The sequence below is a fragment of the Melozone crissalis genome, unplaced genomic scaffold, assembly GCF_028551555.1.
Source record: "Melozone crissalis strain CALT ecotype California unplaced genomic scaffold, PUWL_Pcris_2 ptg000277l_1, whole genome shotgun sequence".
Lineage (NCBI taxonomy): Eukaryota > Metazoa > Chordata > Aves > Passeriformes > Passerellidae > Melozone > Melozone crissalis.
In genome coordinates, this window is record NW_026536031.1 from 308,063 (window position 1) to 324,242 (window position 16,180).

General features: G+C 53.6%; 1 pseudogene; it reads left to right on the plus strand.

Annotated features, from left to right (window-relative positions):
* Nucleotides 1–11,037: 11,037 nt before the first annotated feature.
* LOC128949749 (class II histocompatibility antigen, B-L beta chain-like) lies at nt 11,038–13,857 on the plus strand (annotated as a pseudogene).
* The last annotated feature ends 2,323 nt before the right edge of the window (nt 13,858–16,180 follow it).

A 16,180-nucleotide genomic window follows, 5' to 3' on the forward strand; every position in this document is an offset into this window, starting at 1 on the left:
CAATACTTCCCCAAGATTGGAAATTAGCTGTTATTGATATTAAAGATTGTTTTTTCCAAATCCCCTTGCACCCTGACGATGCACCATGTTTTGCATTCTCGGTCCTCTCCATCAATTTAGAAGCCCCTATGAAAAGGTACCATTGGACCGTTCTTCCTCAGGGATTGAAGGTATCTCCAGCCATCTGCCAGTGGTATGTCTCTTCCCTGCTTTCCCCAGTATATGCAGCCGCAGAGAAGGCCATCATCTATCATTATATGGATGATATCCTTGTGTGTGCCCGCAATGATGATTTACTCACACATGTGCTTGACCTAACGATCAATGCATTGATTGTTGCAGGGTTCGAGCTCCAGGAAAAGAAAATTCAAAAGATGCCACCTTGGAAGTATTTGGGCTTAGAAATTGGAAATAGGACCATTGTTCCTCAAAAACTAGAAATCAATCCAAGGATCAAGACCCTTGCAGATGTCCACAAGTTGTGTGGGTCTTTGAATTGGGTAAGACCATGGCTTGGTCTGACTAACGAAGACCTTGCCCCTCTTTTCAATTTATTGAAAGGGGGAGAGGACCCAGGTGCTCTTAGGTCTATTACCCCAGAGGCACGGAAAGCTCTAGAAAAGGTTCAGATTGCAATGTCCACAAGACAGGCCAAGCGATGCCAGCCTGACCTGCCATTCAAATATATCATTCTAGGTAAGTTGCCACACCTCCATGGAATTATTTTCCAGTGGGAGGAAAAACAAACACCTAAGGCAAAGAACACACCAAAAAAGGACCGGGACCAGAGGGACCCTCTCTTGATCATAGAATGGGTTTTCCTCAGTCACAAAAGGTCCAAGAGATTGACAAAGCCTCAGGAGCTGGTAGCAGAACTGATCCGGAAAGCAAGGACCCGGATCAGGGAGTTAGCAGGATGTGATTTTAAGTGCATTCACATCCCAGTTAAGTTAAAATCAGGTCAAAATACTATGAAAATACTGGAACAATTGTTTCAAGAAAATGTAGTGTTGCAGTTTGCTCTAGATTCCTACTCAGGACAAATTTCCGTAGCGTGGCCCACTCACAAATTGTTCGAACAAGATGTTCAATTCACTCTGAAATTGAGAAGTGCTCTAAGTAGGAGACCTTTAAAAAGGGCTCTGACTGTCTTTACAGATGCGTCCGGGAGGTCCCACAAGTCTGTTATGACTTGGAAGGATCCTCAAACCTAGCAGTGGGAGATGGACATTGCTGAGGTGGAAGGTTCACCTCAGGTTGCTGAATTGGCTGCAGTTGTTAGGGCTTTTGAAAGGTTCTCAGAACCATTTAATCTGATTACAGACTCTGCATACGTGGCAGGAGTAGTATCCAGGGCAGATCAAGCAATACTGCAAGATGTGTCTAACATCACACTTTTCAAATTGCTCTCAAAACTGGTAAAGTTAGTCACTCACCGAGAGCAACCATTTTATGTGATGCATGTCAGGTCACACACGGACTTGCCAGGGTTTATCGCTGAAGGCAAGAGAAGGGCAGATGCTCTTGCTGCACCTGCAGTGATAGCCACTCTCCCAAATGTTTTTGAACAGGCAAAGATTAGCCACCAGCTTTTCCACCAAAATGCACCTGGCCTGGTTCGTCAGTTTAACATCACTTGAGAACAGGCCAAAGCGATTGTGGCCACATGCCCAAATTGCCAACAACATGCACTCCCTACAGTGAGTACGGGAGCAAACCCAAGGGGACTGAACAGTTGTGAACTATGGCAAACAGATGTAACACACATACAGTCTTTTGGACAGCAGAAATATGTTCATGTTAGTGTAGATATCTTTTCTGGAGTGGTCTATGCTTCTGCCCACACAGGAGAATCATCTATTGATGCTATTAAGCACCTCTTACAGGCTTTTTCTTTCATGGGCATCCCCAAGGAGCTGAAAACTGATAATGGGCCTGCTTATAAATCCAAGGAATTCAGGAGCTTCCTGCAGCAATGGGGAGTAGAGCACAAAACTGGCATCCCCTACTCTCCTACAGGTCAAGCCATTGTAGAAAGAACTCACCGTGATATTAAAAGGGTCCTGGACCAGCAACAACAGGTTCTGAAGGTGGAACCTCCCCACATCCGGTTATCTAGGGCGCTATTCACAATCAATTTTCTGAATTGTTCTTTTGACAGCCTGAACCCGCCCATCCTACGCCACTTTGGGGGGAGCAATCATAGGTTGATGAAAGAAAAACCTCCAGTTTTAGTAAAGGACCCTGAGACTTGGAAGATGGAGAGACCTTACAAATTGGTTACTTGGGGACGTGGATACGCCTGTGTGTCCACCCTCTCTGGTTTAAGGTGGGTTCCTTCCAAATGGGTAAAGCCCTATGTTCCCAAGGTCTCAGAGAAATCTACAGAAGCACCCCAGGTTGCTCATGCTGCCTGGAGAAGGAAACGCCGCACGCGTTCTCTGGAGGAAATTCCATTTAAGCCTCCTATCTGGAATAGTTTGTAATATATGTTTGTTTCAAGTTTTTGTACCAGTTTAGATCCCACTGTTCGTGTGTAGCCTCGAGATGCCATGAGACTGAGCCTGCTTCTTGTCCTACTCATGATCATCCCACCTGCGATATCCTGCATAGTGCTGCAGCCCAAACCACATATGGACTACCTTGGCAAAGGTTCTCGGACATCAACAGAGAAACTGACAACGGGCTGAATGGACTGTTCAAAGGCTGGGGACTCTCGGGCTGGTTGGGATCTATTCTGAAAACTGTGTTTTTAGTGCTGTTTATTTTTTCTATAGTTTTGTAGTTGTTAGCATTGTTTTTGGACTAATCAAACGCATGATTCTCAAGTTAATTTCAAGCTCATCTCCCCCTCCTGAGGTCTACCATTTGGAAGCCCTCAGTGCTCCAATGGACGACCTGGAAGCCTCAGTGGAAAACACTGACCCTCCTGTAGAGGAAGAACTGATTTACCAACCATGGTTTGGCAATCATTCTGCACCACAAACACAGTCCTCTTCTTTTTAAACAAAACTAGGGGGAGATGTTGCGGTGTGTCTGAAACTTCCGGGTCCCTTTCCCAGGTGTGCCTATACCTCTCTCCCTTCCCCCTTGCCTCCATGCTGAGTGAGTCCTGTCAATCAGGCTTAACATTCCAGCAAGGCGTCGTGTGGTTGGTCAAGTTCAAAGGATGCCCCTTAGGCCCGGAGGTCATTGGCCTGTCTAGGTGTCATTCCCCCCCTGAGACCTGGCCCCTCTCACCTAGTTGGGTGACTCACCTGTACCTCCCCTCCCCCTGTCCCTGAGCTTAAAAAGGTAATCAGGCCATGCGGTCATCAATTCTGTTGGAGCAGTTGCTCACATTCAGACATCTGTAACCATGGAATAAACCTCTGGATTTAAACCCTCCAGCAGAATCCTCTCCTTTTTCTCTTCACCATCGCCAGAAGCTCTTCCTCCTGAGGTAAACGGAGTTCCTAACAAGCCTGGACTTGTTCAGTGCCCAGCTGCAACCACCAGCGAGCCAAGGTATCTCTGGGGTGATTACACCACAGTTGCTGCCTTTGGCCCAGCAGCGAGGGTCAGACTGGCCCAGGCGCAATCTAACTGGTAATATTTGGATTCATATTCCAATAAGACCAAAATTTGCCTTCTCGGTGCCAGCAATTACAATGCTGAGCCCACGCAGAGATATCAATGGAAAGTTTTGCGCCAAGGAATGCAAAATTCTCCGGCCATATGCCAAAGGTATGTGGCCTGTGTCCTCTCTGGAGTTCACAAGCAGTTTTCTGATGCACGTCTGTATCATTATATGGACGACATTTTAGTGTCTGCATCCAGGACAAGCTGCTGAGGATTAAGCCTCAGTTGCTCAATGCTTTGTACTCTCATGGGCTGCAGGTGGCTCCAGAAAAGGTTCAACAACAACCTCCTTGGAAGTATTTGGGGGTCAAAATTCTGGAATAGACAATCCGACACCAGGAGGTGCAATTTGTACATTTGGTGAAGACGCTGAAGCTGAAGACCCAGAAATTGGTAGGTGTCATCACTTGGTTACGTCCGTACTTGGGACTGACCAACACACAACTGTCTCCTCTGTATGATTTGTGGAAAGGAGACAATGGTCCTGCTTATGCATCACAGAAGATGTGGCAGTTCCTGCAGTTGTGGGGTGTGTCACACAGGTTTGGTATCCCTCATGCTCCGACTGGTCAGGCTACTGTAGAAGATGCTTGTGGTACTCTGAAGCGGGTTCTTCAGAAACAAAAATGGGGAATGTAGGGTAAAACCCCACACAGTCAGTTGGCAAAAGCTTTGTACACCATCAATCATCTCACTGTGCTACAGAACTCAAAAAATCCTGTCATTTTGAATCATCACCTTTTGTTGCAGGCTCTGGACGAGACACGTCAGCCTCAAGCGAAGGTTCAGATGTGGAATTTAGTCACCAAACAGTGGGAAGGTCTCTATGACCTTATCACTTTGGGGCGTGGGTATGCTTGTGTATCCACAGATACTGGGGTACCCTGGGTACCTTTGAAGTGTGTTCGTCCTGACCTGCGACTGCAGAGACAGAATCCAGCACACAGGCAAAATGGAAACTGACCAAACTGAAAGTCATCAAGTGGATGAATCGTTGAGTGATGACTCAGATACAGATGGTGTGAGTGATCACTCCGATGATTCCTCCATGAGTGGACACTGAATGTTGTTCATTTTTCCTCTTAACATTGCTTGTTTTTCTTTCTTTTTTTTTTTTTTTAATGGAAAAAGGGTGAGATGTCGCCCTGTTCTTTGAAGGTTCTTCTAAGCCTTCTGATGTTTACATTTTTGTAATGGAGTTTTTTACACACTTTCCATGTAAATAATGATTGTTTTGCAGTCCTTTCTGCAGGAGGAGAAAATTGATGGACTGTTGGTTTGACCAGTGTGGTTGGAGAGGTGGCAATTTCATCTTCCAATCCATGGATGCTTTTGGAATTTTATAAATATCGAGGTCCAGAAAAAAATGTGCCTTTTTTGCCTTGGACATCTCAGGGTGTGAGTGTCGTTCATTTTGTGTCGTATTGCGACACCCTACCTCTCTAAGCAGCTGGATGCAGCAGCTAAGGGGTGGCCAGGATGCCCCAGAGCTGTTGTGGCTGTGGCAGTGAACATTCAGGAAGCACACAAGTTCACCCTGGGCCAGAAGATGACAGTGCTGGTGTCCCACACAGTGTCTGCAGTGCTGGAAGTAAAGGAGGGACATTGGCTCTCCCCACAGAGATTCCTGAAATACCAATCCATAATGGGGGAACAGGATGATGTAGAAATTGTGGTAACTAACATTGGGAACCCAGCTTCTTTGCTCAGTGCTTGTATGGGAGAAATGGTGTGTGACAGAGGTCACAAGGGTTGCAGCATGAAGAGAGAGGCGAGAATGTTGACCTCATGTTCAGAAGGCTTGATTTATTATTTTATGATATATATTACATTATGACTATACTAAAAAGAATAGAAAGAGAGTTCTCAGAAGGCTAGCTAAGCTAACAATTGAAAAGGAATGAATAACAAAGGAGCTGTGCAGAGAAAATTATTGTGGTTATCTGTTGCCAATCAAAACTTTACTCAAGCGCTGGTGTGGAATGAACAGGGAATTTCTTCACCTGTAGAACATACAATTCTATCAAATCACCAAAACAATTTTACAATATAAGAAAATGCAAAACCAATGCAAAGAAAGTTCAAGCCCAAACAGCTGAGTTTCAGGAAAAAGTCCATGGACTGAAGATGTTCCTCTTTGCCATCTCTGAAAGTCCCTTTTGGTCCTGAAACAGGCTTGCTGCAGAAAAGTCCATCAATAGTTATCAAAAGCCATTGACAGTCATCAAACAATTTCAAACAATTTGAGACAACTTCTGGAATGTCCTTCCACAGCCCTTTATTGAATAATTTTGGGCTGAAGCTAATTTTTGGCCCTTCAATGCTTCAGAGTTGCTGCCAGCTATTTCAACTTTTTTTTTTTTCTTCTTTTTTTTTTTTTTTTTTTTTTTTTTTTTTTTTTTTATCAAAAAGAGCAGCAGCAGCAGAGCAGCCAAAGAAAGTCCCTGGTGGGCCCTGGCCCATGTGGAGGGATCAGGAACCCCAGATCTGGCCCACAGAAAGGCGGGCCAAGACCAATAGGGAGAAGCAAAACCACCAAACCCATTAGGAGGCCGGGAGGTGGCCCTGGCCCAGGGACCCGAGCCCAACAGCCCAGGCCCAACATGGCAGGCGGGCTCTGCCTTCCCACAGCCTGGCCCCGCACTGCCAACGGAATGGTGACCAAACGCTTCTTTTCCCCAAAATCACCAAGGCATGCCAGCAGCAGGGAAATAGAAGAAGCCCCAAGAACCCTCATCTCGTGTCTAGGAATGTTTTTTCTCCACAGCAAACAAGCCATGATCACTTCCTGCTGTGCCCTCTGCAATGCAAATGCAACAGGTGTGTCTCCCATCTGCCTCACGGCACCACCCCCTCTGGGCTGGGGACCAAAGGCAGAACTCTCGGCACCCACCTGCCCCTCGCCGCTGGGGCGCGAGAGGGGCAGCAGAGAGATTCGCACCCCCCAAGGGAAAGCAACTGACCAAACAGCCCCCAACCCGCCAAGAATGCTGATTTTGAATGCAGGCAGATGGGCTGCACCCACAGCCAGCTGTCGGGCCATGCCTCCTCCACAGAAAGGGAGGCCGGCGCCCTCTTCCCCTGTCCCAGCTTCCCCTGCAGGGGCAGCCCCGGGACAGCCCGAAAAACTCGGGGGGGAAGCCACGCTGGGTGCAGGAGCCGCTGTGGGCTGCTCCGAGGGTCCCGTGGGTTCGGCGCCGTCTTCAGCATCATCCTGAACAGGCACTGGCTCGGTTTGAGGCGGCGGGGCCGGAGAGGGGGCTGGTGGACGCAGCAGGGCAGCCGGGGGGGCGGTGCCGAGTCGCTGTTGTCGCCGAGGGCGTCTCCTGCCAACAGCGATGCAGCCGCAGGGAGCGGTGTTTCTGAGCTCTCAGGCGCAGGCGTGGAAGCCGGTGAAGGCATGGGCAGGACCACCCGGGGAGGCGGCCGCGGGGCGGGTCCAGGAGGAGGCCCTGAAGGCCTGGCAGGCGGGACCTCGGAGACCGGTGCTGCCCCCATCTCTGAGCGGGGCAGGGCCCAGGAGGCCGGCCAGGGCGGGGCCTGCAGGGCTGTAAGGGGCGGTGCAGCCCACTCCCATCCCCCCAGAGAGAGAGAGGGGGAGGGAAGGGATGGCTGCATCTGACCATGCTCCGAAGACGCAGTAAAAATACTTCGTCTCCTGGCAAAACTTCCCCCCCACTGCCGGGATGCAGGGGGGCTGGGAAGCAACAGATCATCCTCCTCCAAAGGATCTTCTCCCGCTGGAGTCAGAGGACATGGGACGAGCCCGTTGCAGTTGGCAATCCAGGGAAAAACAGCTGCTCTCCGGTTCAAAACTGGAAAGAACATCCTAAATGCTGGATAAATCTGGGGGTATCCAAACCCATGGTCCAAAACGAATTGGAAAATGGAGTCCATGTACTCCCATACGAAAGCATCAAGGGCACAGAGCACATTTGTAAAGAACCCAAAAATCTTTGCCCATTGAAAAAACTCATAGAAATCTGTCTCCAACAGGCAAAGTCCGTCCTCTTCACCCCATTTTTGACAGAGGGCAATAAGCTTCTCCTCTGAAGGGGAGAACCGAACCTCCTCCTCTATGGGGGAAGCCCTCCACATCAGCAGCCACAAACTACCAAGGGCTGCATTTTCAGGAAGGGAAAAGCCAACAGTACCTTTTGAAAGAGTCCAGCATGCTCTTGCCAGCTCCATTGCGCTACTGTGCTTTCCGAACATCTTCCTGGAGGCTTTTCAGAAGGTTCTCTTTGTGGTCAGCCTTGCTGTGAACTCCAAATCAGGATCTTCAGTTCTTCAGCTCCTGGCTAGAATCCACTTCTGTGGTCACTTGTGAAGCAACCATCAATGCCACACATTCGGGGTTTACCCAGTGCAGCAATTGTTCCTCTGGGGGTCTCTCCAAGTAATTTGCTCTTCAGACGAGGGATCACCAATTGATGGTTTTGTCCTCCTCACTCACTCGGGGTTCACCAATTGTCACAGACGCACAAGGGTCTTCAGGGTGTAAAGAGAGACGAGAATGTTGACCTCATGTTCAGAAGGCTTGATTTATTATTTTATGATATATATTACGTTATTACTATACTACAAAGAATAGAAGGAAAAGTTCTCAGAAGGCTAGCTAAGCTAAGAATAGAAAAGAATGAATAACAAAGGTCTGTGTCCCGGCAGAAAGCAAGAGCAGCTCTGCCAGGAATGGTCAGTAAATCCAAACATCCACAGGAGACCAATCACGGATCCACCTGTTGCATTCCACAGCGGCAGATAACCATTGTTTACACTTTGTTGCTGAGGCCACAGCTTCTCAGAAGGGAGAAAAATCCTAAAGAAAGGATTTTTATGAAAAGATGTCTGTGACACCCCACCTATCTCTCTAACCCTCAGATGCCTTGCCTACCTTTTTGCCGTGGATCTTGTCCTCTGAGAGTTCTGTCGTTGTCCTGGTGTGAGGGTTGCTGTCCTGTCCCACCGGGAGGGTTCCGCTCTGGTCTCCCTGTCAGGGTTGCTGTGTTGTGCTGCTGTTGGGGGAAAAGGCTGTGCTATTGTTAGGAGGGCTGCTTAGGCTGAGGTGAGGGCTGGGCTGAGGGCTGGTGCACCTGTACCCTAACTTGCCTCCTAAGCTGTTCCCTGTAGCCCTGATCTCCAGTGCACTGTGCAGCCCTCAAGCCTTCTCCCTTGACCCCTCAAGCCCTCCCTCAACCCCTCAGGCTCTGTCTGTCACCCTCAAGCCCCCCCTATGCCCCTCAAGGCCCCTCTCAGCTGCCCCTCAGCTCCTGTGTGTCACCATTAATCCCTCTCCTTTGCCCCTCAGCCCCCAGCTTCTCAGTGTCACCCTCCAGCTGCCCCTGCCACCCTCAGCATCTCTGTGTGTCACCCACTGTCCCCTCTCCCTGCTCCTCCCTCAGCTCCCAGCCTCTGCCACCCTCCAGCCCCCACAGTACCCCTCAAGCTGCCCCTCAGCCTCTGTCATGCCCTGAAAGGACCCTAAAAAACCCTCTCAATTCCCTAAAAAAGGCATAGTTTTCAAAGTGTCCTAAACACCCCACAAAAACAAAAAATAGCCTCAGAATACACTAAAAACACCCTACTTTTAAGAAGCCCCTAAAACACCTCTAAAAATCTCCAAAGAACCTTTTGGGACTACTTAGAGATTTTTTAAAGAGCTCTGAGAATACCCCTAAAATCTTGAAAATGCCCTGTAAGACCCTAAAAAAGCCTATAAAATTCCCCCAAAAACCCTAGAAATAACCTAGTCGTAAAAAAAGTTCTCCATATACCCTCAATACCCTTCAAAAAGCCCTAAAACCTTTTAAGTAGTCCTTAAAAAGCCCCCAAAATATCTGAAAACACCCCTAACAATTCCAATTAGTGGTAAGACATCCCTTACAACACCCTAAAATGTTTTTTAAAAGCCCTGAAAAAGCCCTAAAGGTTCTTAAACATTCCCAGAGAATTCCTAAAAAACTCTTGCAAAAAAAACCCCTAAAATATCCTTAAAAATCCCTGAAAAAAAACCTAATGAAACCCCTAAACGTCTGTTCAACTCCTACCTGTAACTCTGTGGCCTCCAAACCTCATCTCTACCTTCCAATCGGGGTAACTGCCTGCAGCTGCTGGGAGCGCTCTGGGGCTGTCCCACCATGAGGGTGGCACCTGTGCCCTAACCCTGCCTGGTACCCCGTGTCCTGTGCACCCCAACCCTCAGGGTCAGCTCTCCAGCTGTCCAGCCCCCCCATCTTTGCCCCTCAGCAATGTCTGTGTGTCTCCCAGAGGCGCGTTCAGGATCCCACGTGCTGCTGCAGGGAGTCACCGGTGGGCAGTGGGGGAAGTGAGGGACGGGGCAGGGGCAACCTGGATTTCAAAACCCCAGCAGACGGCCGGGCACTCAGCACCACAGGAATCCAAACACCATCGCCACAATTGTTCCTTGCACACAAAACTCACCCGGCCAGGTTCCCGATGGAAGATTGTAGGAGCCACTTGGCACTGTCAAACCAACCCTGCCAGTTTTAATCTGGGAGGCATCCTGTGCAATGCGGAATTTCAGCAGCCAGCTGGCCACTCTGGGACACAGGCCCCTGAACAGCAATGCCAGCCCATTTCCCTGGAAACAAAACTCACCTGCCCAGGTCCCTGATGGCAGATTGAAGGAGATACTTGGCACTGCTAAACCACCCTTCCATCCTGCAGGGGCATTCACCTCCCTTCTCTGTCCAAGGCCCAGCTCCCCTCACCCGGCCGCATGGCTTCCCCTCCCACACCCAGCCCGCAGCCGGGCAGGGCAGCTCTGAACCTTTCACCCACCGGAACCAAGAGAGCTTCCCCTGGGAGTTCTATGCTTTTAACCCCCTGTGTGCTCAGAGGCATATCCATGTCCGCAGTGGCCACACCAGGTGCAAAATTCAAATCTGAGGACCTATTGGTTTGACCTATTAGTTTGATAAAACCACACATTGGTTTGATCCCAAAAAACGCACTTCCTTTTCAAACCAGGACAGCGGGACCAATGGATCCGAACAGAAAATCCTAAACTAGCTCAGTAACCCAAAAAGAGGGGTTAATTGTGAAATGAGCGGCTCTGATTGGCTGGCCCACCACAGCCCGCGCCTCTCCATCCCCGCCCCCACCTGCCCAGCGCCCCAAGGTTCCCCCTGCCCAAAAAACCCCCAGCCCGGGGCTGCAGCGTCCCGGAAAGGTCTCAGCCAATGGCAGCGCAGGCAGGAGGCGGCTTAGCCAATGAGAGCTCGGGGCGTTGGATTGCCTCATCGGTTGTCGGGCAGAGCCCGTGGCCGGTCGCTGCCCAGAAGCGGCGGCAGCCAATGAGAGCGCGCGGCGCTGCCGAGCCCGCCCTGCTCCGGACTGGCGCTCCCAGCGCAGCGCGGCTGCTTTGGGGCTGCTGCTCCCTGCCCGGCCCCGGCCATGGGGCGAGGGGCGGCAGCTGGGGCCCTGCTGGTGGCACTGGTGGTGCTGGGAGCCCCTCCGGCTGCGGGGGCGGAGGTCTCGGGTGAGCGGGGGGCGGGAGGCGCTGGGACGGGGGGGAGAATGGGGAAAAGGGGGCGAAGGGGGGAGCCCGGAATGGAGGGGGAGGAGGAGGGGACCCCCCAAAGGGAGAGCGGGAGGGGCTGAGGTGTGGGGGGAGGAGAGGGAGAAGTGGGAGAGGGTGGGGAAGGGGGGAAAGGGGGGAACGGGGGAGGGGTGACCCCCCCGAGGGGGCTGGGGATTGGGGAATTTGTGGGAAAATGGGGAAATGGGACCCCAAAAGTGATTTGGGAGCGGCCGGAGGTGGGAGGGGAGAGGATGTGGAAGGGGAAATGGGGGAAGGGTGGCAAAGAGGAAGCGGCAGCGCGGGCAGGAGCGTCCCATGGCGGCCGTGGGGCACAGGGGGTGCGGAGTGGGGATCCGGGGTGGGCCCCGGAGCTCTGCGGTTTCTGCTGGGGTGTGCTGGGAGGGCACCCCCCGATCTATGTTCTGCACTCACAGGGGTGTTTCAGGAGCAGATAACATCGGAGTGTCACTTCATTAACGGCACGGAGAAGATGCGGTACGTGGAGTGGTTCATCTACAACCGGATGCAGTTCGCGATGTTCGACAGCGACGTGGGGCACTACGTAGGGTTCACCCCCTATGGGGAGAAGGTGGCTAAGTCCTGGAACAGCGACTCGGCTAAACTGGAGTACAAAAGGGCTCAGGTGGACAGGTACTGCCGGAACAACTACGAGGTGGCCACCCCGTTCCTCCTGGGGCGCCGAGGTGAGCTCGGGGCAGAGCGTGTCCCCTCGGGCCCTGCCCTGCCAATGACCCCGGAACACCACAAAACCTCCCTGGACATCGACCCAGAGCCCTCAGCGCTCCTTGAACACATCTCCGGAACCCCCTGATCCACCCATTGACCTTTGTGGCTCGCCCAGTCCATCCCAGTTCCTCCCAGTGCGTCCCCGCGCCTCCAGCTCAGCCGAGCGTGGAGCTGACGCTTCTCAGCCAATCAAAGCACGAACCTCTGATGACTCATCTGTTGCCAGGCAGACCCGCAGCGCCGACTGCCCCGGGCTGGGCTCGGCCTCCCAGTGCCGCGCACGTCATTCCCAGTTCCTCCCAGTGCCACCAGAGTCTTTCAAACTCCCTCCCAGTCCATTGCCAATCCCTCCCAGTACCTACTCAGTCCCTCCCAGTCCTACTGAGGCCATTCCCAGTTCATTCCAAGTTCATTCCCTCAGCACAATCTCCAATTCCAGGGCCCCTCATCTCCTCCCATTTCTCTCAAAACCACCTCAGTTCCTCTCCGTCCATTTCCAGTTCCTCCCAGTCCTTCCCAGTTCGGTCCACCCACTCTAACTCAATTCCCAGTCTATTCTCAGTTCATTCCCAGTTCACTCCCAGACCTCCATCCTCTCTCCCAGTACTCTCCATCCCCTCCCACCTCTCCCAGTGCCATTCAATTCCCTCCCAGTCCATCCCACTCCGTCCCAGTACATTCCCAATCCATCCCAGCCCATCCCCAGTCCCTCCCACCACATTCCCCTGGCCATTCCTTATCACTCCCAGTCCATGCCAGTCTCTCACCAGCCCACCCCAGCCCTCCCCTCTCTCTTGCTCTCTCTCCCAGTGTCCCCCAGCGTGTCCATCTCGCTGGTGCCCACTCGAGCTCCCAGCCCGGCCCCGGCCGCCTGCTCTGCTCCGTCATGGATTTCTACCCTGCTGCCAACCAGGTCAGGTGGTTCCAGGGCCAGCAGGAGCTCTCGGAGCACGTGGTGGCCACCGACGTGGTCCCCAACGGGGACTGGACCCACCAGCTGCTGGTGCTGCTGGAAACGCCCCCCCGGCGCGGGCTCAGCTACAGCTGCCAGGTGGAGCACGTCAGCCTGGAGCAGCCCCTGAGGCGGCACTGGGGTACGGGGGAGCCCCTGGGGGCGCTGGCAGAGCCGCTGGGCTGTGCTGGGAGCCACTGGGAGGGAGCTGGAGAGAGGCGGGCTGCAACTGGGAGAGGGGCTGGGGGCTGGGCAAGGGCTGGGAAGGGGTTTGGGGGATGCTGGGGAGGGTGGGATGGGGTTGAGCGGGTCCTGGTGGACACTGGGAGGGAGTTTGGGGGTCCTGGTGGGCACTGGGAGGGAGTTTGGGGGTGCTGGGTGTGCCTGGGAGGGATCGCAGTGAGCCCCGAGGGGCTGGAAGGAGATCGGCGATGGCAAAGCGGGGCTCGCCATGAGCTCGGTTGTGCTGGGCACAGCCTGGGAGGGCTCTGGCTGAGTCCTGCTGGGGCTGCCAAGGGACTGCGAGAGGCTTTGGGGGTCCTGGGGCGCTGGGGGCACCTGGGAGGGGGCTGTGGGATGCTGAGAGGGACGGGAGGGGCTTTGGTGGCTCCTGGCCAGGACAAAAAGGGATCGGGGGGAGGTTTCAGGGGGCCCTGGCTGGGCCGGGGGCCACAGGGAGGGCGCTGGGAGGGGCTCGGGGTGTCGGTGAGAGGTTTTGGGGGTGCTGAGCCCTGCGGACCCCCCAGAGATGCCGCCGGACGCCGCCCGCAGCAAGATGCTGACGGGCATCGGGGGCTTCGTCTTGGGCTTGGTCTTCCTGGCGCTGGGGCTCGGCTTCTCCCTGCGCAAGAAGGTCAGGGCGGGTGCCGGGGGTGGCGTCCCCGCCGTGGCGGAGCGTGTGCGCTCCCGCCGGGGCCCCCAGCCCGGTGTCACCCCCTTTTCTCTGCCCACAGAGCTCCTGAGCCGGCGGCGGCCGCAGCCCCTCCCCGTGGGCTCGGGCCCGGCCGGGACCCCCCGCTCCGTCCCCGCTCCGCTGACTTTGGGGGGGGTCCCGTGTCCCCCCCAGCCCCGCTGGCGCTCTGCCCCCGCCCAGTGCCTGCTCCCAGTGCTCCCAATAAAGCTTCCCAGTTGAGCCCGGAGCCGTTTATTGGGGGGCGATGGGGAGTGGTTTGGGGGGGGGCGATGGGGAGGGATCTGGAAAGAGGGAGGGGGACAAAGGGTGGGGGCTGGGCCCGGGGGGAGCGGGAAGAGGAGGAGGAGGAGGAGGAAGAGGAAGAGGAAGAGAAAGAGGAAGAAGAGGAAGAGGAAGGATCAGGAGAAAGGCCAGAGAGAGGAGGAGAAGGAGGCAGGATAAGAAATGAGGAGCAGGTGGGGGAAGGAGAAACTGGAAAGAAGAAGAAGAGGAGGAAGAAGAGCAGCAGCACCAGAACCTCGCCGTTTTTCCACGCCCCCAGAGCTGCAGCCCCCCCAGCCCCGTCAGCATTGCCTCCTCCCTACATCCTGCACTGAGCAGGGAGGGAGAGCTCAACCCTTGTTAAGAATATCTAATTAATTTAAAATAACTAATACTTTTTAATTTTAATAAAATGTTATTTCAATTTATGAAAACACCATACAACTTAAATTTATATGATTTAAAAAATAATTTTATATTGATGTAAGAGTCGGTCCCGAATTTTCCCTCGTCTGCCTCAGGATCATCATTTGGGGACCACTAAGAAAAGACCACCCCTGTCTTAAATCTCTAGCTCCAAAGGAGAAAGTCACATGCCAACAACGCCCTAGATCTGAGAGCGTTGCTAAGCCATTGTTCTCACAGCTGTTGTTTGCTGTGTGCTACACTGAACCCAATGAGAAGAAGAAGGGGCACCACGCCCTTTTTGCAACAACAGCCTTGGGAGCTGTCCCACCTCTCGGCCTGGCTGGACTTCTCCTCAGTTTCAGGTGGTCCCCCCACAGAAGACCCTCACCTGTTTTACAACCACCGGGACAGACAGACTGAGATGTAAGGAGCCTCTCCATCAAGGACTGAGACATGGAACCCCCATGTGAAAAGGCCCCTCTGCTCCTTCCAAGGACTGGGACTGAAACCCCCAGCCCGGGGCAGGTGTGTGGGGGAGGCAAGCTGACCGAAGCGAGATGTTTGCCTGCAGGTTGTGACCGCTGGACCAAGAAGACAATGGCTCTCGCTCACTGCTGAGAGCATGGACTACCTGTTACATCTGTTCCTTATTGTATCTGTTTCCCCCCCCTCGTAATTTCCAATAGAGTTATCATAATAAAAACCTCTGAGTTAGCAAGAGACTTCGAGATCTCCCCGACGCAACAGGCGGATCCTCAACTGGACTGGACCAAAGGAGTTTGTCTCTACGTTTGGCAGCCCTATTCCCTCTCTCTTCCTTTATCTTTTCTCTCCCTTAATCCCTTTATTGCATTTTGCTGTGGTCATTCAATAAAGGTGCATTTGTTTCGATTATCATTGCAAACCCCCTTGTACCGTGTCGGTTCTTTTTGCACCCTGAGATCAAATCCACGAACCATCACGAAACCTGTCCATGAGGACGGATTGTGACACCCCCCGAGGACCCCTCCCCAAATTCCTCCCCAAAGCATCCCCAACACCCCCAGACCCCGCTAAAACCCCCTTAAGTTCCCCCCAGACCCTCTCCAAATCTCCTCAAGACCCCTCCCCAAATTCCCCTCACGACCCCTCCAGGACCCCTCACCTGTCCCTGCGCCTCCTCAGCAGCTCCCGGAGCCCCCCGTCCTCTCCCAGCGCCTCCCCCGCTCTCTCCAGCGCCTCCCGCAGGACCCGCCCAAGCCCGGGGCGGCTCCCGGGGGTCCCTGAGGGGGTCCCGGGGGGCGGGGCGGAGGGAGGGGGCGCCCGCTCCATGCCCGGCCCCGGGGTCAGGGGGCGCTGCTTCGGGCTCGGTTCTGATTGGCTGGTACGCGTGGGGAGGGCGGGAGTTGCTATGGGGAGTTGGCCAGTGATTGGTTGGTTTCGTAGAGGGTGCGGTGATTGACAGGAGATGGGCGGGGGAGGCGGGTTTGCCGAGGGGAGGCGCACGGTGATTGGTTGGATAAAGGCAAAGAAGACGGGAGCTGCTGAGGGAAGACGCCCGGTGATTGGTCGGTTCAGGACGAGAGAGGCGAGAGTAGCTGAGAGGAGAAACGCGGTGATTGGATTGTTCGGTGTGAGAGGCGGGCGTGTCTGAGGGGAGGCATGCAGTGATTGGGTGGATCGGTGCACAGAGAGCCTGGTGTTCCCGAGGGGAGACCCGCGGTGATTGGATGGTTTGGAGCAGGGCGCGCAACTA